The following is a 17970-nucleotide window of genomic DNA, read 5'->3' as shown; positions in this document are numbered from 1 at the left end:
CCAACACTTAACAAGACAATTAGGGTCTTAAAGACAGCGAAGTTCCTATTTTTTTGTTCCTAACTAGATGGAGGAGAGGCACACAAACTAATAAATGTCTTTGCTGCGAGAAAGTCTAGGGCATAATTTGCAGTTATTTACCCTGTTTGGCCAGAGTCACTGGCCACCAGCCAGACAGTCAACACAGATCAGAGGCAGCTTTGCAGGTGGTAGCTGGGGGACATGAGAGGCAAAGCTGAGGTTAACGTGTGAGACATGGGATACAATCTCATGGGAATTCTGCAGCTCACCAGACTTTTTTATTTTTGCTTTTAGCACAACACACCAAAACAAGCTAGAACCTTTTTCCTTGTGCATAACCAAATGCAACTGCTTCCCAAAGGCATCTTGGTGATATCTCCACAAAGCATTTCACCGTGGTTCGAGCTGCTCAGATTTAGTAGGCTTAGCTCAGTCTGCAGATCCCTGGTTTGTTGATTCAGAAGAACTCAGGCTGTTCATCAGTCTCCGGGTGAGTCACCTTCAGAAAACAGAAATGGTCAAGCTTGTAGGCATGCTGCTTTCCCAGTGAATTCTCAGAACAGATCCCTTTCCAAAATAAGATCTAGCATGTTTACAGTGCATTGGTAATTGAGACAGAACACCACTGAAGGATTTACAGATGGAATGTTTTTGAGAAAGAGAGCTTTCTTCAAGTTCCAAGTCCTGTTATGTACTGTTCTTTCTATAACCCTTCTTTACCACATCTTTAAAGCCTCTGGTTTCCCCTAGGTAGCAGCATTTGATGAACAACTGCACGGCACTGGTGTTATATTGTTCTCTAGACTTCACACGTGTGAGACACTAATAATCCAGACTCCTGTGTATCCATTGATCTATGGCAGCTGCAGTATAATCAAACACCAGCATTATGTATGTACAAGCTACTCTGTGATTATAGATCCATTAATAAACTGTTTGCAAGATATAATTATGCACATTAGGTGTGAAATGCAATCCACTTATGCAAGGTCTGTGCTTATGGGTACTACAAAACTGGGGGGGAGAAGGGGGAAGGGGGAGGAATTGAGAAAATTAATTGCTCTTTTGCCCAGACTAATTTTCATTTCCCTGCTACTATAAGTGATGCTCCCAGCCAGAATATCTTCATGGGAGTCACCCCACCAGTGGGGGGGTACTGCTGATCAGTTCATGGACCCACAGACACATGCAGAAATCATCCTGAAATACTGTTGCTCACCCCCAGAGCAGCCTTTTATGTTTAGCCTGCATACATCAGCATAAAGATCTATCTTATCTGAGGACTCCCAAAATAACCCAAGTGAAGGATATGGGCAATGAAAAGGACCACGAGCCATCAGAATTAGTTCATGTCTGTGGAAATAAAGTGGAAGCACTTTATGCAGAGCGGGATGTAGGAACTCCAGAGGCAACAATGTGCAGCTTTCAGGACTTGGCCAAGTCCAAAGTTGATAGCTAAACATCTTACCTAGCACAGAGAGATAAGAGCCATACCACAACAGTTAAACAAAACAATCCAATTTTGCATTATGAGTGGGAAGTTGCCTACCACTTAAAAAACACCAAGCATGGCAGGTATGAGGGAGGAAACAGCACCTCATGTCTCTTCTCTCTAAACCAGGCTACAAGACAGATGCATCTCTTCATTCCAGATGCCAAAGCTGGAGCCTTTTTTCCTAAAAGAAGTTGCCTACAGGTGCTACTCAAAATAACTCTAAGCATGTGGAGTACTCAGCCAGGAGCCAGGACCTTTCCCTCACTGAGGCTGTTGAGGCCCAAGTTCCCACTGTGAGCATCCCAGTCACAACTATTCTCATGCTGGAGAAGCTGTATCCACACCTCTCCTTCAGCCTGGTTGCAACCACAGTGCAAAAAGTCTTCATGGGCAGGCCTACATGAAAAACCAGCAGACACAGCCATCCTTTCCCAGCTGTGTGATTTGGACACCCTGGGATGTGAGCACTGGCACTTCAACAGAGTGCTTCACATATGAACAGCCTTGGTCTCAATAACCTACATGTGCAGCTTCTCCCCAAAAGCATGGCCTGTACAGCCTGGGACACCCACCTGAATACATCCTTCTGACACTTGATAGCCACTTTTTAATCACAAAATGGTCACAAATGTGCAAATATGAACGTGCAGTGTGATACCAGGTTCAGGAAACTGGTGTAGCAAAGCTTGCCTCTGATCAATGACCTTGGTACACAACATCCTAACGAATTGAAAATCTGTTTAAATTCTTTCCATTAACCAGGGGAATACAGTTGGGCTTGGTTTTTTTCTAGTAAAAACAATACAAAATGGAACTTGAGAACATCAGAACAAATTATTCCTCCAAATGATGCAATGAAGCCTGAGTTACACAATTGTTAGAGAATTAAAACAGATTATCCCAGAAGGCTACTTGATTTTCATACTGGTTACTTGGAACAGTGATCGTGATTGCAGTAGGTCCACATTTCTATGATTCTGTGCTATCCATACATGTTTTGGCAATGAAAATATGCAGTTTTTATTTTAAACTCCCTCTTTTTCTAATTTTACCAATCACAGCACAAACTGTTAAAAGAAATATTATCTCAGAGTCTCCCTTGTCTGGCGAGAAGAAGCCAGGACTGGGTGCCTCTTCCAGCTTTGCCTTTGGCCTTCTAAGTGATGGTTTTGGGCATATGGCTTCACCTCTAATGCCTTAATTCGCCCACCTATCAAGCGACTCGAGATCTCCAGATGAAGATCTTGAGATATCTATGTAAAGAGCCAGGCACTGTCATTATCCCAGATGTTGAGCAATGAGGAGAAAGTTTAACTGAGCACAAAATGTGACTCACACAAGCCTAAATACATAAAAGGAAGTGTTTAAGAACTGCCTTTGTGAAAATAGCTCTGGAGATGCTCTTATCAGTACACAGACTGTGCTAATGGCACTCGATTGCATGTTGTTCAGACATAGCTTTTTCTGTGTTACCTACTGTGCTGCCATCGGCCACACTGTCTCCTTACATTGCATTTGATAATCCATTAAAAACTTAAAATCCTTGAATAGTTTGGGCTGGAAGGGACCTTTAAAGGCTGTCTAGTCTAATCTCCCTGTATAATCCATTGATAATCCATTAAAAACTTAAAATCCTTGAATAGTTTGGGCTGGAAGGGACCTTTAAAGGCTGTCTAGTCTAATCTCTCTGTAACAAGCAGGGACATCTTCAACTAGACCAAGTTGCTCAGAGTCCTAGCATGCCTGATTTTGAATGTTCCTGGGAATGAGGCACCCACCACCTCTCTGGGCAACCTGTGCCAGTGCCTCACCACCCTCACTGTAGAAAATGTCTTCCTTACATCTAATCTAAATCAACCTTCTCTTTGTTTCAAATCATTACCTCTTGTCCTATTGCAACAGGCCCTGCTAAAACATCTGTCCCCACCTTTCCTATAAGCCCCCTTTAATTACCAAATGCTGCAATAAGGCTTCCCTGGAGCCTTTTCTTCTTCAGGCTGAATGCTCCTAGCTCTCAGCCTGTCTTTATAGGGGAGGGGCTGCAGCCTCTGATCATCTTCACAATCTTCTCTGGGCCAACCCCAGCAGACTGATGTCCTTCCTCTTCTGGGATCCCCTGAGCTGAAGGTAATCCTCCAGACGGGGTCTCAGCAAAGCAGACTAAAGGCTCCCTTGACCTTCTTCAAAAGCATATGTGTGATTTTGGGAGGTGACATGCAATGGTAGAGAGCCTTTTATAAAATTAAAAACATTAAGCATAACCAGACATAAAAGGGCCAGACAAGATGTGAAATCCTGGAGCTGTTCTGAAAGCGCCTGTGGATTTTCATATCTCAAGGGCTTCCAGACATGGGAATGGACAATGCAGACAGTTTCAGTTCCTCAGATCTAGCACAAGCCAGCTGTAGTATTCAGGCAACTCAGAGGGGATGTGAACCTGCCCACCCAGGATATCTGAAGTCTCCTTCCAAATGAAAGAATCAGGGTGACAGTGGTCACAAGCAGAGACCCTGTATAAAAGGCAGTCAAAATATGCACATGCTCTAGCAGCTTCCACCACTTGAATCAATCTGATAAGCCAAATGCAACATCATCATTCTGGATTAATTATATTTTTTTCCAGTCTTCAGGGGGTCTTGGTCTTTGGTTTTGTTTTGTTTTGGGTTTTTCCCTCTCCTGTTAGCATACACAGCACTGTGAGACATTGGTTGACACAAACTAATTTGGTGGCTGATGTGAGAGAGGGGCTTGTATCCTGCACCAGGGTCTGCTCCTGCACGACCAGCACAGGGCATGTCAGGATTCAAAGCATGGAAGCAAGGCCCTTGTAGGGATAGCTCTTCATGGGTTTAATTTGAGATCATGGGGAAGAAAGCTAAACAGTGACTCAAAGCTCTGTTCTTCTTTCACATGTGAATGTTTATTACTGAGCAAGCTGTCTTACAGTCTGTTATACTTTTGGTTATACTTAGTAAAACAGTTAGAGGTGATTCAGTCTTGGTACAGATAATGTCCAAGTGACTTTTCAGATTTGAAAGAGATTATTCTTGTAAGCTTTGAGATATAATTATTTCCTCTCAGAGATCCAGTGGTTGAAAGAAATTACATTTGTGAATATGATTTTTTTTGTCTTCTCTTTTTAAGGAGTTTTCTGGAAGATACTGTAAGTTAGTCTCCTGCTATTCAGTCATCTTGGTCACTCATATTTATCCACATGCCCGGCTTTAAATTTGCCTTATAAAAAGCAGCAAAATGTTGACTTTTAAACCATCAGATTATTCTAAAAATATTGTTCTTACTTTAAGAATTAATTTCATTCTCAAGGTGAACGTTTCAGAACTGAGCTGAGTTCTGCTAGTTTGTTACACAGTAATCACATCAAAACCTTACATTTTCGTGCACCTAACACCCTAAGCTGCCACATCTCATTGTAACAAATGGATTGTTGGCTGTTTTATTGTGTTTTCACAGAAAACACTGGCCCACTTAGGAGAACCGAGAGACTGGGAGACAAAGTCACAAAATGTGTTGTCTAATTAAACATTCAAGGCTAGAAAGAGCTGCCACCATTTACAGATGGATCACCAAGGGTTGAATCTCTTGCTGAGGCTGATACTGGAAATTAGCAATATTTAAATTTATGTCTCAAACAAAGTCCACAAGGAAATATTCCTCTTTATCAGCACATTCCATCGCGGGCAGGTTTGGAGGGCTCTGGCACAGGGGGTGCCGACCGCTGCTTTCATTACAGAGCCCGTAAAGTTTAAAAAAAATACCTGGCTGATGCTCTGGGGTGCTACTGAATTGTGCCAGGCTCCTGTCAGCTCCAAGAAAGCGAAGCAAAGCCCATTTCTTGGGTGTGTGCTGCTGAGGGAGCTGCCTTTTCACCTTCTTTCCACACAGAGCTGTTATTGTTTTTGTTCGCATTGATCTTATCCTTGGAGAATTTGGAAGGGATTTCAAAAAGGCAGAGTGTTGATAGTAACTTTGTTTTCATGCTTCTCCTCTGTTGCTAGAGCTATTTGTTTTTACTGACTAGGAATTAGGATGGCCCCAGTCCTCCACCTTGATGCAAACGGGCGCGCCCCGGGTCAGAACGAAGCCTCATAGACTTTACCTTGACTTCATAAGGGCACAAGAATTCCCCCTTGCAGATTTGCTTGCACGTTCCAGGTTGAAGGGTTTATTTACAACAGCTCCTCTGCCTTCTTTATGTCCCAATACAGATTTCTCAGCACACTCTACCACAGGATTTTCCTATTAGATGTGGATTTTCCCTCTTTTCAAGTGCTTAGCATTGTAATTTTCTGCAGTTTTGTGCCTTTCCTACTCTGCCCAGACCTATGCTTACAAAGAGGAAGGAGATCAGCCAAGACATCCACAGCCAACACTACAGCAGCAGCAACAGAAGCAAGGCACGAGAGTGGCGGACGTTGCTCTTCACCCCTCAGTCACCTTTGTGGTCTCTGTTAGCAGCTGCAGCCTTTGTAGATGTCCAGTTAAGCTTGAGACTGACCCAGAGAACAAGAAGAAACAAAGGTCACTTCCAGTTTCACCAGAAAGAAATTCCAGTGGCTACTCCAACCCCATAATCCAGCCATGATTAATGTGTATCGAAGGCAGATCTGGTTTCATCAGAGATCCTGGATTTTAAACAGTCTTAACTGTTTGGGAAAGGAAAAAAAAACCAAACAAAACCACTCTGGAAAGCTGAAGGAGGAAAAATACATCTTAAATACAAAGTTGGATCTTGTCACAGGGACACTAACAAATGACAGTGTTCTCCACAAACACGGTCTGCTCTGCAGAGCATTAAAGCAAGGGCTTCCCCAGGATTTGCGTCTCTGTTCTCCCTTTTCACTCATACCACGTAATCTAAAGGGTTTTGAAGGAATTTCTGAAGTCTGCTTTCCCTCCCATGCTCAAATTTGCTTGAGTTTGACCTGCAGACTGCACAGTTTGTGGTGTAAGAGAACAGAGAAGAGGGAAAAAATGCGCACAGGTGTAGTGAGCTCCCACACCTTGCTTTACTACAAGTTCTGTGTCCAAATGAGTTTGTGCTGTGGAAGAAAAGTCCTTTCAGGACAAGAAGAGTAACTCCTGAGACCCTCACAAGGAACATCTCAGTATGAACTGAGATTTCCAGCCCAACCAACCTGTGTCCACCATGGGGAGCTGTCATTTTGGGGGGTTAGCACCCGACTGGTTGATCTTCAAGTCACAGCCCCTCTGAGATTTCAGATCAGAGCACTCAAGGTTTCCAAAAATAATCCCCACTCTAGTTCTCCTGTTCAGCCATAATGCAGCAGTATCATTCCCTAACCTTGTTCTCAGAAACAGCTGAGATTTTTGGCTGCATTCTAAAACAAAAAGACAGTGATGAAGAAAAAAAGCAGGGGGTGGAAAAGAGCTTGAGGGAAATGCCTGGCATGGAAAGGCTTTAGCCTAAATAGCTGAGCTTTGGCAAAGCTGTAAGTAGTCAGACTGCTTCTTAGAGTGAAAACCACACGACACACTTGATGGGTACAAACCCACTCATAGAAACCCAGACACCTCTCATGTCTACAAAAACCTGTGCTCACAGCAGATAGGGTGAGCAGTAATGAATGGGTTCAAGTCACAGCAGCAAGATCAAGATTAGGTAACAGGAGAAGGTTTAACTGTGAAGATAACTTGAGTCCTGGGATAGGATTCCCAGGAGAACTGAACTTCCATCACAGGAGGTTGTCAGAAGCAGATGGAGTGCAATCATCCCTGATATACCAAAGAGCAGCTAAAAAGTAAACTGGGTGACACTTCAAGGCTCTATTTACTCTATACACAATCATCTACATATGCTAATAATCAGCAATAATTCTCTTCCCTTAGTGAAATGATTTTATACATGTTGAAGTGATCTATTTTTACATCCATGTTTTAACAGACAATATCTCTACCCCAGTCTGAAAGGAGTGGTGAAGCAGAGGCCCATGGAGGCTGTGTGACCTCTCCATACTCATAGTAAACTAGTTTGGGTAGGGCCAGTGACCAGTATTTAGAGTTCTGCATTCATCACTTCTCAACCCAAATTGTTCTTCTCCCTGGGAATTTCTTAGAAGTTCACATGCACATTTTTATGGCCACTGATTGATGGAGTTCCTTTTTTGACTGCTTCTTCTTCTGCTCTAGGGTTTCTTTGAGCCCATTACCCTAGGATCTCCTTAGAGCTCATCCTCTCTTCTCCAGCCAGGGGATTTCCACTCTGCTGTCAGATCCAAGGTTGCTTATGTCCCTTTTATCTAGCAGTTTCCTGTGTTTCATCTTGCTGAGGAAAGATCCTGAATGGGAGCTTTTCCTCCCCATTTTCATCATCTGCTTTTCAACTCTATTGCTTCAGTTCCAACCTGGCTGGTCTTCACTGTACAGCTAAGTAGTTCATAAAATGGGGAATCCTGTTTATTTGATGTTTCTGTTCTTTCTTGTTCAAGGCTTTGTTTTACTTGTAGAAAGTCAAAGAGGCATCCTTTGGGATCAAAGGAAGCCACTTGAGCTTGTCAGAAGATTCCACAGATGTCAGAACATCCCGCTGCTGCCTAGCTGAGGATGTCTGGTGGGCAGCTCATGACCTTGGCTTTTTTCATCACCACTTCTCTTTTGCTCTTACCAGCAGCTTCCTTGATGTTATTGTGTAATAACAAATTTATGAGTATCAGTTTTGAGTGTCACAGATCCTCTGGGATCCAGAGGTTTTTGTTTTGCACTCTGCAGACTGATTTCACAGTGTTGGATCCTGGCCCCCCTCACATCTGCTCTCATCCAGTTTGGCAACAAACTCATCTTCCACCGTGCCATCTTAATGGTTCTTTTCTGCTTTTATAAGGAGTCTGCCTTTACTGTCATTGCAGAGCTTTGCCCTTTAATATGTTCTTATCTGGCAGGAACCTGAAGCATGCATTCCCACAGATGAAAACCTGGTGTGCTCTTCATGCTACTGATTCAGGGTCAGGACAGGGTACATTTGGCCACCCACCTCAGGCTTCTGTCTCTGGGAAATGCCAAGTACAGCTTCAAGGGATTCACACCTTAGGCTTCACCAGCAACAATCTGGATGAAAGTGTGCCAGAGACAACCTGCAATGGCACTCAGGGATTACCTTCCTGAGAGCTCTGCCTGCAGGCAGTACAGTTCTTCATCACCTCCAAGGCAAAGCTTGCAGGTTGCTATGAAGGAGAACCCAAGCCCAACTAACTGTTACTTTGCAGCTCTGTCACAGTCAGTGAGTTGTCAGAGCAGGTCTGTTCTCTCTGGGCACCACTCATCTGAGAGGGGATAAGACAATGACCAAGAAAATTGTTCTTAGAAGAATATATAGATTCTAACACTTAACTTTCATGTAAGAGCACCAATAAAGCATTTCAGACCAGAGTACTAAGGTCCAGCTGTACCTGTTTCAAGATCTGTCACCCACCACATTGTGCATTTTGGTTGCTAAAGGCTGAATTTCAGTGTTTTTTCTCCCCTGGCTGGAATTTTATCTCCCACAGAAGAAGCCATAGACACCTGAAAGTGTCCCCGGGAAGCAAACTCCCCCTGACAACCACAAAGCTGGGAAAAGCCTCCACTTTCTGTCTACTAAAAATACACTCTAGTAATTTTGAATTCAAGTAGTTCAGTCCCTGAATTCCTTTGGCACATGCTGAAATTGAAGCTGGTTGAGTCATTCTGGTCCTTAGGTAACTAGAGCTCAACGTCAAAGCCACACACCACTGTCCCCACCCAGGCACAGGAGTACAGAGAGTCCTAGCTGTGCTCTCAGTGGGTCTGTTTCCCAGCATTTATCACTAACACTGCATTTAGGAAGAGTGTGATTGTCAGCAAACATCTAACAAAAGCCCAGGAGCAGCATGCAGTGATTGAACTCGCTGCCTGGGAGCTTCTCGCTCCCACGGCTCCTGTCTGCACACCAGCTTTCCCTCTGCTTTATGTGAAGGGCGTGCAAAGTGCTTTGAAAGTCAGGTCTGCACGTTTTCCTCCGGAGCTGCCTGTAATCCACCTTTTTTTTTTTCTGTTTACGTAGGCAAAAGGGAGTACCTCGGGTAACTAGCTGCAGTCCCAAGCAGGGAGGCAGGCTGTTAAAAACATGCTGATGCCCTTGGTTTGGAAGCACCATCCTCCTCCGCTTTGTTTCTCAAACACCGGTATTTAATGACAAACAAGAACTTTTCTCCAAGGAAAGCGACATTGCCACAACACAGAAGTGAGAAAACAGGATCATGAGTTGCTAAGTGCAAGATGCTACGTTTGAAATGGAGTCAAAGCAGAGGTGGGCATGAATATGGACATGAAGATGGGTCTCTCCATCTCGATCCCTCTGCACTGCCTTTGAACTGAAGAGGAAGTGCTCGTGGCAATGCAGGATGTAAAGCTGATTATGCTTTGCTCTTTAAGAAAACACATGTATCCAAGGAGCACATGACTGCTGAAAGATTAAAAGGAGCCTAAAATTCAGCACTTTGTCTTTATCAGCTGTTGCACTAAGTACTTGCTTTTTTCATCCTGCTTTCTCTTCAAAGACTCCAGAAAATACTTTACAGACAGCTAAATGAGCACCCCAAATCCTGAGAGCAGAGGTAGAAAAAGTGAGGTGTAGTTTATTTTCCAGCTCAGCTGCATAAAATGAGCTAGAGCAAAGCAGCAGCTGCAATTTCCAGTCACAGCCCCCATCTGCAGTAGCAGCTAGTTATATTCTCATCAACCATTCACTTACTGCTTTGTGAAAGCTGCCCAGCATTGAACTCTCCCTTGCTTTATCCTCTCCCTAGCTCCCCAGGTGTTTCAGAAAGTCTTGGACCCTTGCAGAGGCAACGTTCACACTCTTACTTTCCTGCATTTTCCATCAATCTGCTCAAAAACTACTTGAATAGTTTCTTTGTCTTTTTGATTTCCTAATTTCCATTTTGAGCACGTGAAGCCTTTGCTATGACAAGCGTTCCCCAGCAAAGCTCCTGTTTCTCTGCTGATGAACCTGTAACTTAAATATAGTGCCAAGCACCTGTGAGATGCACGTGTTCAAAGAGACAATTACAGCTCCTTGGGGTACTAAGCCAGCAGCAGCTATTAAAAGTTATCTGGGTCAGAGAAGGTGCTCCAGCTGCTGATGGCTTGGGAGGCCAGGAAGGGACCACTCGTCCATTTCTGGTATTCCTGGTGCAGGCAAGGCACACACACCTGGCACAGAGCTCAGAGGTGCTTCAATTGCAGTGGCATACAAGCTTCGGCCTAATCTTTCTTCCAAAGCTTCATTACTCTTGTGGGATTTTCCTGCAAGATGTATTGTCCTAACCCCAAGGGGTTGGCTTGTCAGGCACAGCTTTATCCTGACTTGTAAAGGCAGAAATACGAGATCAGGAGCAGCTGCTTTCTTTACATTGCCAATATGTTTCCAATGACTTGTGCTCTCGCCGTGCTCATGGGTACAGCCCCAGCTCAGGAAGACATTCATTCAGCACATGCCTAAAAGCCATTGACCTGAATGAGCCTCGGGCTTGTGCCTCAGATTTGTTCTGAATCAAGGCCTGATAGACGCGATATTTTTTTCTGCTCATTTAAACATTGAAACCCAAGACTGTAACACAGTATATTGAAATGTCCCTCTGCTGCTGTTCCATCAGCTCATGAATCTTGTGGAAAGGCCATCAGTTACAGGTTGCTGCAACCCTGGTAAAAACGGAACATTACATTTATCTTTTCATAGTGTGCATTAGTGATTAAGATGTATGATGTTTTCTTGCTATCAGATTTAGAAAATTTGGAAGCTTGTGGCATATGATGGACTCCTTGAAATGTTTTCCTTGGATTGAATATCAGGTTGCATTTTGATTAGGAGAAAAATATAGCAGGGGAAGGCAGGCAGTGATGAATTAACAATTTCCTATTGCTTTCTCAGACTTACTATTCATTTTAGGTGGAACAAATTTGTGTCAATAGAAAATTCCATAGAGGCATTGATTTATTTGGAATTTAAAGATACAGTAAAGAAAACATTCAAAGAGTCTTAATCATGAGGAGTATGGTTTTGATTAACTCTAGGAATTTTCAAAAAAGAACTAATTATTTTCCAAGCTGTGGCAATTTCCAAAAAGCTTTCTCTTTATACCAACACTTCAGGTAGAGGCACATTGTTTCCAAAAGAAAAAAACAGCACTCTTTAGGTTTCTGCCATACAGCACTAAGACCAAACTAGCCTCATCTGTCATATCCAGCTGCCATTTGCCTTTGGATATTTCTAATTAAAATATTAACAAAGGAACCAACAATGGACCCCCACCCACACCAAAGAGGGGAAGCTTAAGACAAATCCCAAATTACCCACTGGAGCCAGTACTTGCTTCCCTGATAGCCCCTACCCTTTCGAGAAGGTTTTGGAAAATGCAGCTCACAATAAAATTCTCCATCACTCTAAGGGAAAAACAATTGGTCTATATTTAGGTCAAAAATGAAACAGTAATAAACCCAGTGAATTCTAAGCAAGGCTGACAGTTGTGCTCAGAGCAACACGATCACAGAGGAAGGGTCACGCCAGTGGTCTGCCTGTGCAGCTGCTGTCATGAGGATGTCCCTGAGCAGGCTGGTGCCCCCAGCTGCACTTCCAACACCAGAAAGGCACAAACAGCCCCCGTGCTGCTGGCAGTGCCTTGCTCCACAGAGGCGCTGATCCAGCTGCAGCCACGCATTCAGGGTGTGGGTGGGATGGTTTACAGCCTGAGCTGGCCTAGGGGCTGGTGCTGGGACCATCTCCTGCAGAGCAGGGAGCAGACAGGAGGGAGCTGCAACCCCTCACAGGGGCAGATAAATGCTCCCTCTGATGATGCTCCAGTCTGGACTTCAGGTCTTAGAGGTCTTTCCCAACCTAAAGGATTCTCTGTATCTGGGTTCCCAAGCCCATACAGTGAGACACCTAAACACCACCCACCACACCTGTACAGCAACATCCACACATGCCAGAAGGATCTGGAAACTTGGAGCAACTCTCCCACATGGTCTAAAACCTGCTGGTGCCTCCTAGGCATCCTGAAGTAATTCAAAGTTAGGACTAATGCTGTTTCAAAGAGCTCCCCATACACTATCAGAAAACAGATAATGCAAGAACACATAAATTCAAATGAGGAAAGGGGCTGTGGATCTTTTAGATTTAAATGAAGAATTGTATCATGTGTGATAATTACAGCCTTTGCAGGCAGCAAATGCTTCAGTCAAGTTCACGCTCCTTTAATTAAAAGAGCTGTATCTCCTTCCACGTTTCATATCCTCATCTAAATAATGAACTTCCAAAGCACATGACCCGATGAATACTGCCTCCAGATTGCACATTCAGTATCTCCAATAAATAAGGCTATACTTTCAACTACTAACTAGTTATGAATAGCAGCCTAAAACAACAAAGCAGCCATTCAAATGCAAAGCTAAAATGGCATTTCAAGTGGTAAAATTGTTTGAAATTGTCACTAATGGGAGCCATTCTGCTCCAGTCAGCAGCCTGTTGTCACAGAGCTGGACACCCCAGAGACTCCTACCTCTCCATCACACTGAGCTCGACTTGGCCCTTGGGTTCAAGCTAATTGGAGCAGGCGATGGACGGCCAGAGCACGACCTCCTTGGCTTTGTTTACGGAGGAAGCTCTTCTCATTAGATAGCTGGATGAGTCTGCACAGTGCTGGGAGACAAATACACGGACTTTCACTTGTAGGTCAGCAGTTCAGACCTGATGGGGATGAGTAATGACAAGCTAATTGATCTCAGATGGCCGTTTGGTGGTCTCTGCAAAATGAATTTGGTGATCTGGGTTCACGTCTCAGGGGACGAGCATCCGTGTCGTAGAGGATCGGCGCTGCAGAGCCCCTCTGGAAGGAGATGTGGAAAACAGCCCCTGTTCTTATTCTTAGAGGGAGTCTCTTGGCCCAGGGCTGCAGCACGCTGACAGCTGGAGTCGAGGAGGGAGGTGGCTCTTTCTGAGGAACTCCACGGCAGCTCTGAAGAGCTGGGCTGCCTTTGCTCTGCCAGCTCCTCTGCTCCCAGCGGAGGAGCCGAAGGTTTGCTCACAGCCCCTCTGCGTGCCGGGGAACTTGATGCCCACGCCTAATTGGAGAAATGCTGACGATGTTCTCTTCTAATCAGAAACTACCCTTTGCATTCTGGCTCCCTAATAATGTATCCCCTGTCCTTCCAGCATACAAGTTAAAACATGACCCTATGCAATTCATCTTCTGGCTAAAATTAGTGATTTTTAGCGGCAGTGCATTTCTTAAATTGTGTCCAGTGGGGCAGAAAGAGCCTGGAAAACTCCTGTTCTCAGGAGGGTCATTTATTCTGACAGCAATGCTAAAGCATATATCTTTCTGTCACAGCTCTGGCCCTCAGAAGAATTTCTAGATACAGTATTGCTTTTTTTATTTCTTTTGTTTAAACATTATTAATTGCCTCCCCAGCCCTCTTCACTGAAAACAATTGTCTGGGGTCAGACTTGAGGGCTGTTGTTTCCATTCCTGCTATGCACAAAGGACTGCTCCATTACAGAGCCTTGCTGGAGGAGCTGCAAAGGAACTGATCCTGCTCTCCCGCTGCTGCATCCTGGACTCGCTTTTTTAATGCCAAAGTTGCTCAGCAGGTTTGCTCCCGATTTGCAGGGGTAGGCAAACCTCAGCCTCTGCAGCAGCATCGACCTAAGGCCAGAGCTACCAAAGCTGAGGGGTGCCGCTGGAAAGGGCTCCGGGATGTCGGCACATCCCCGTTCCTAGCTGGACCCTCGGAGCAGCAGCTCGGGCCGGCACATGGGGAGGGTGTGTGTGACCCAGCGGGCATGGCCGGCTCACAGCAGCTTCTGTTTGGCTCGTCCCCATGGGAAGCTGCCGTGGAAAGCTGGTAAATACTCCGAGGAGGAAGTCTGCGCGGGCCGGCGGGGAGGTGAAGCAGCGGCTTTGTTCTGCGTCCCAGACAGAGCGCGGGGCCTCGGGCGGGCCCCGGGGCTCCCGCCCGGCCGTGCGGGCAGGTGCGGGCAGCGGCCGTGCCCCGGCACAGCCCCGGGCACGCACACCACCGAGACAGCCGGCACCGGCCCCCTTCTCCCCCAAATCCTTTAAAGGACAGCGACCAGTTTGTCAGTGATGGGAAACTCTCAGAGGGAGAGCACTGAAGGAGCACACAGCGCTGTATTTGCATGTATAATGGCCATGTCTGCTGCTCCCTCCCCTACTCCCCCTCACCTTCCCCTCCCTGCTTCTCCTGCCATAAATTAGGGAGCAGGCAGGAGGTGCGCCGGGGCTCATCTGCCGGTAATTTGGTTGAGGCAGGGTGTAGCCGTGGCATGCAAATCCGCTTTGCTTCCTCTTCTGCCTCGAACGGGCGCCTTGGCTCGAAGAGCTGCTGGAGAGCCCGGCGGTCGGGAGCGGCGTGCCCAGAGCCCAGAGGCCAGTGCTCATTGCTCAGAGCACAGTGCTCAGTGCCCAGTGCTCAATGCTCAATGCCCAGTGCCCACTGCTCAGTGCCCAGTGCTCAGAGCCCAGTTCCCAGAGCCCAGTGCTCACTGCCCAGTGCCCAGTGCCCACTGCCCAGAGCTCAGTGCCCAGTGCCAATGCCCACTGCCCAGTACTCAATGCTCAATGCCCAGTGCCCAGTGCCCAGGGCTCAATGCCCAGTGCCCAGAGCCCAGTGCTCAATGCCCAGTGCCCATTGCCCAGAGCCCAGTGCTCAATGCCCAGTGCCCAGAGCCCAGTGCTCAATGCCCAGTGCCCAGTGCCCAGTGCCCAGTGCTCAATGCCTGTTCCCCAGTGCCCAGTGCTGAGTGCCCCGTGCCCAGGCCACCCCAGCTCCTCGTGGCTGACCCCAGGTGAGGCAAAGCTGCCAGGGATGATCCTCCCGTGGCACAGAGCCAGTGTACCAGGTCCTGCATTGCTTCCTCCCCCACTGAGAGTGCAGTGGGGCTTCCCAGCCAATCCTGCCCCTCTTGGAGGGCACTGGGCAGATCCCACCATTCACAGAATGTTTTCAGTTTGGAGGAGAGCCTGATGGGGCACAGCACAAAGCACTGAGGCCATTGAGGCCATACCTCCTGGCCCTTCCAAGCTTCCCCACCTGCATGGATGATGGTGGGGAAGAATGGGAGGACAGCCTCACACTCCAAGTGACAGCCCACTTTCCCCAGGCAGTCAGGGCTGCCATGGTCCCTCTGTGCATGCTTAATCCTGTGCCAGCTCTAGGAAGGATTTACACCAGTAACAGCTTACTCCAAGTTAGAAAAGCTCATGCTTTCTAGGCAGGTGCCAGCCCAGCTGTCAGCAGGGTAAGGACTGGGCAGCAAATCTGGGCATCAGCACCAGCCCTGCAGATCTCATTGTGGTGGCCACATGTGGATGGGACTGGGATTCTTTTGGGCAGTGCAGTGGACTGCATGGCCTGGGCAGAAGAGACCTGAGCTTCTGGTGGGCAGCAGGCAGGAGAAGTGATGCCCATAATTGCTCTCTAGTTCTCTCTAGATCTGCTACATATTTACCCTCCTTGGATGACCTCTTGGTCCTCCTCCATCCTTTCAGCAGATCTGTTTCATCCAGCAGGGACCACATCCCTCCCTATGCCCCATGGGCCTGGGTCTGTATGAAAACCCTGCCCTGCACTGCTGCATCCTCCTCCAGGGTGATGTCAGCCATATGCAGCTGTGCCTTTCCCTTTCCAGCATGCAAAGAATAAGTTGAATTAACTCTCAAGCAGCCTGGCAAGGAAATATTCCATTTGTTTGCCCCAACCATCCTGAACAAGCCCTCCTGTAGCAGTGGCTGCTCACTACCCCCATCCCAAAGCATCAGCTGCAGTGGGCAGCAGCACACCCTCTGCAGGGTGCAGGATGTCTGGCAGGGGAGAGCACCAAGGTGTGTGCTCTTTACCCTCCTGCCTCACAGTGGAACATCCAGCCTTCCTGCACGGCCTCAGTGCCTGTGCTGAGCTCGCAGCACGGTGCCAACACATCACTTGCCACACGAAGAGGAGGCAGCACGCCTGGTCCTCCTCCACGGCAGGAGGGGAATGTGAGGAGGTGTTTGATAACTCCTGGGCTTTTGTGACTCTCAAAATCCCCACAAATCTCAGCTGAGAATCTGCCAGTGCATTTGCTTTGGTGTTGGGTTCAGGACCTAAAGGTTTGACACCATCCCTTTCATGCAGCTTCTTGTATCCCTTCACCAAAGCTGCTGCCTCAAAGCTCGTGGTTCAGCACTGGGTGACACCAGTCTGGGAAGAGCTGCCCTCTGCACCAAAAACCTTCCTACACACACAAACACATGTGCTTGCACTTGTGCTTTCAGGCCCTGCTCACCCCTGCAATCAAACAGCACTTTTCAAAACTCCACAGGGTAAAGGTGCATTTGATTCCTAGTGAAGCCTCCACACACAGACCCCAGAGACTCCTTAGGCTGCTCTGTGTTTATTCCAGGCTTCTGGAATAGAAAGGCAATCTCTGTTCCAAGGTCTATAAGTGAGTCCTGCAGCTGATGAGACCCCAGCTCCCCCTTCCCCCAGGGACCCTGGGCCAAGCCCAGTGCACAGCTGGGAGGAAGGGCAGGGTCCCCCCGGGGCATCCTGGGGCTCTGCATCCCTCAGGAATCAATTCTAGAGCTCACTTTCCCTTTGAGTAGGGGAAGTTCTGGGTTTGGTACAAGGGAAGTAGGTGCCCATGTGAGCAGTGTTAGCCTCGTGTTGGAAGGAAAGCCCTTTTCTGGAAAACGCCTATAACACAAGAACCAGGTTTAGTATTTTCTATGCTGTACATTTTTTTCGCAGTGAGGCCAGGGATACATTTTTCATGCATTGTAGAGAGGCAGATTTTGAGAGCTGATGTTTGGAGACGTTGAAAACTTAATGATTTTCTGGTGCAGGCAGGAATCTCTGTGCAGGGAGAGGGAGCAAGGTTGTCCTCACTCTTCCCAGGAGGTTCAGAGCTGGTGCCCACTGGAGCCAACTGGGCAGCTCACACTCATTTTGGACAATCAGCAGCAGCTCTCTGGTGGCTCGTGGGCTGGATCTGGGCTGTCAAATGTTATAGAGGACCTTATGTTAGTCTGCTGCCCTGTTTCCCCCAAGAGATACAGGGTACAGGGGAGGGAGAAAAAGGCTGTGTGGGTTTGTGATGTTTTCCAACCACTTTTCCTGCCTGGCCAAATGAGAAGAGCTCGTTTCTAAATGATAACACGTGGCAAATGATCCTGACTACAGATGGGAAGAGCCCAGCACGACATTCCGCAGGATGTAAGCCTTCTCAGGGTGTTTCCCTGCACTGGAAATATCACCTTCAGATCAAAAAAGCAACCTCACAGCCGAACACAACTCAACAGCTGATTTATGTCGTGGAAAAGCCAGAGCTGCTCATCAAAAACAAACTTAAAAATAACATTGTGGTTGATGTTCTCACAGTTCATAAATATTCCCACTCA

At 46.8% G+C, this 17970-nt stretch overlaps 1 long non-coding RNA gene across 1 annotated transcript; it reads right to left on the bottom strand.

Moving 5' to 3' along the window:
- Positions 1–286: 286 nt before the first annotated feature.
- Positions 287–8696, bottom strand: LOC135279685 (uncharacterized). Its single transcript, XR_010346908.1, has 3 exons — positions 8526–8696; positions 5868–6027; positions 287–520 (listed from the first exon to the last, which is right to left on the bottom strand). It is a non-coding gene; the product is annotated as an uncharacterized LOC135279685 (long non-coding RNA).
- Positions 8697–17970: the final 9274 nt, after the last annotated feature.

Source organism: Passer domesticus, chromosome 12 (assembly GCF_036417665.1).
Source record: "Passer domesticus isolate bPasDom1 chromosome 12, bPasDom1.hap1, whole genome shotgun sequence".
In the NCBI taxonomy this organism is placed as follows: domain Eukaryota; kingdom Metazoa; phylum Chordata; class Aves; order Passeriformes; family Passeridae; genus Passer; species Passer domesticus.
The sequence above is the reverse complement of the archived record's forward strand: the minus strand, read 5'-3'. Positions and strand labels throughout refer to the sequence as shown.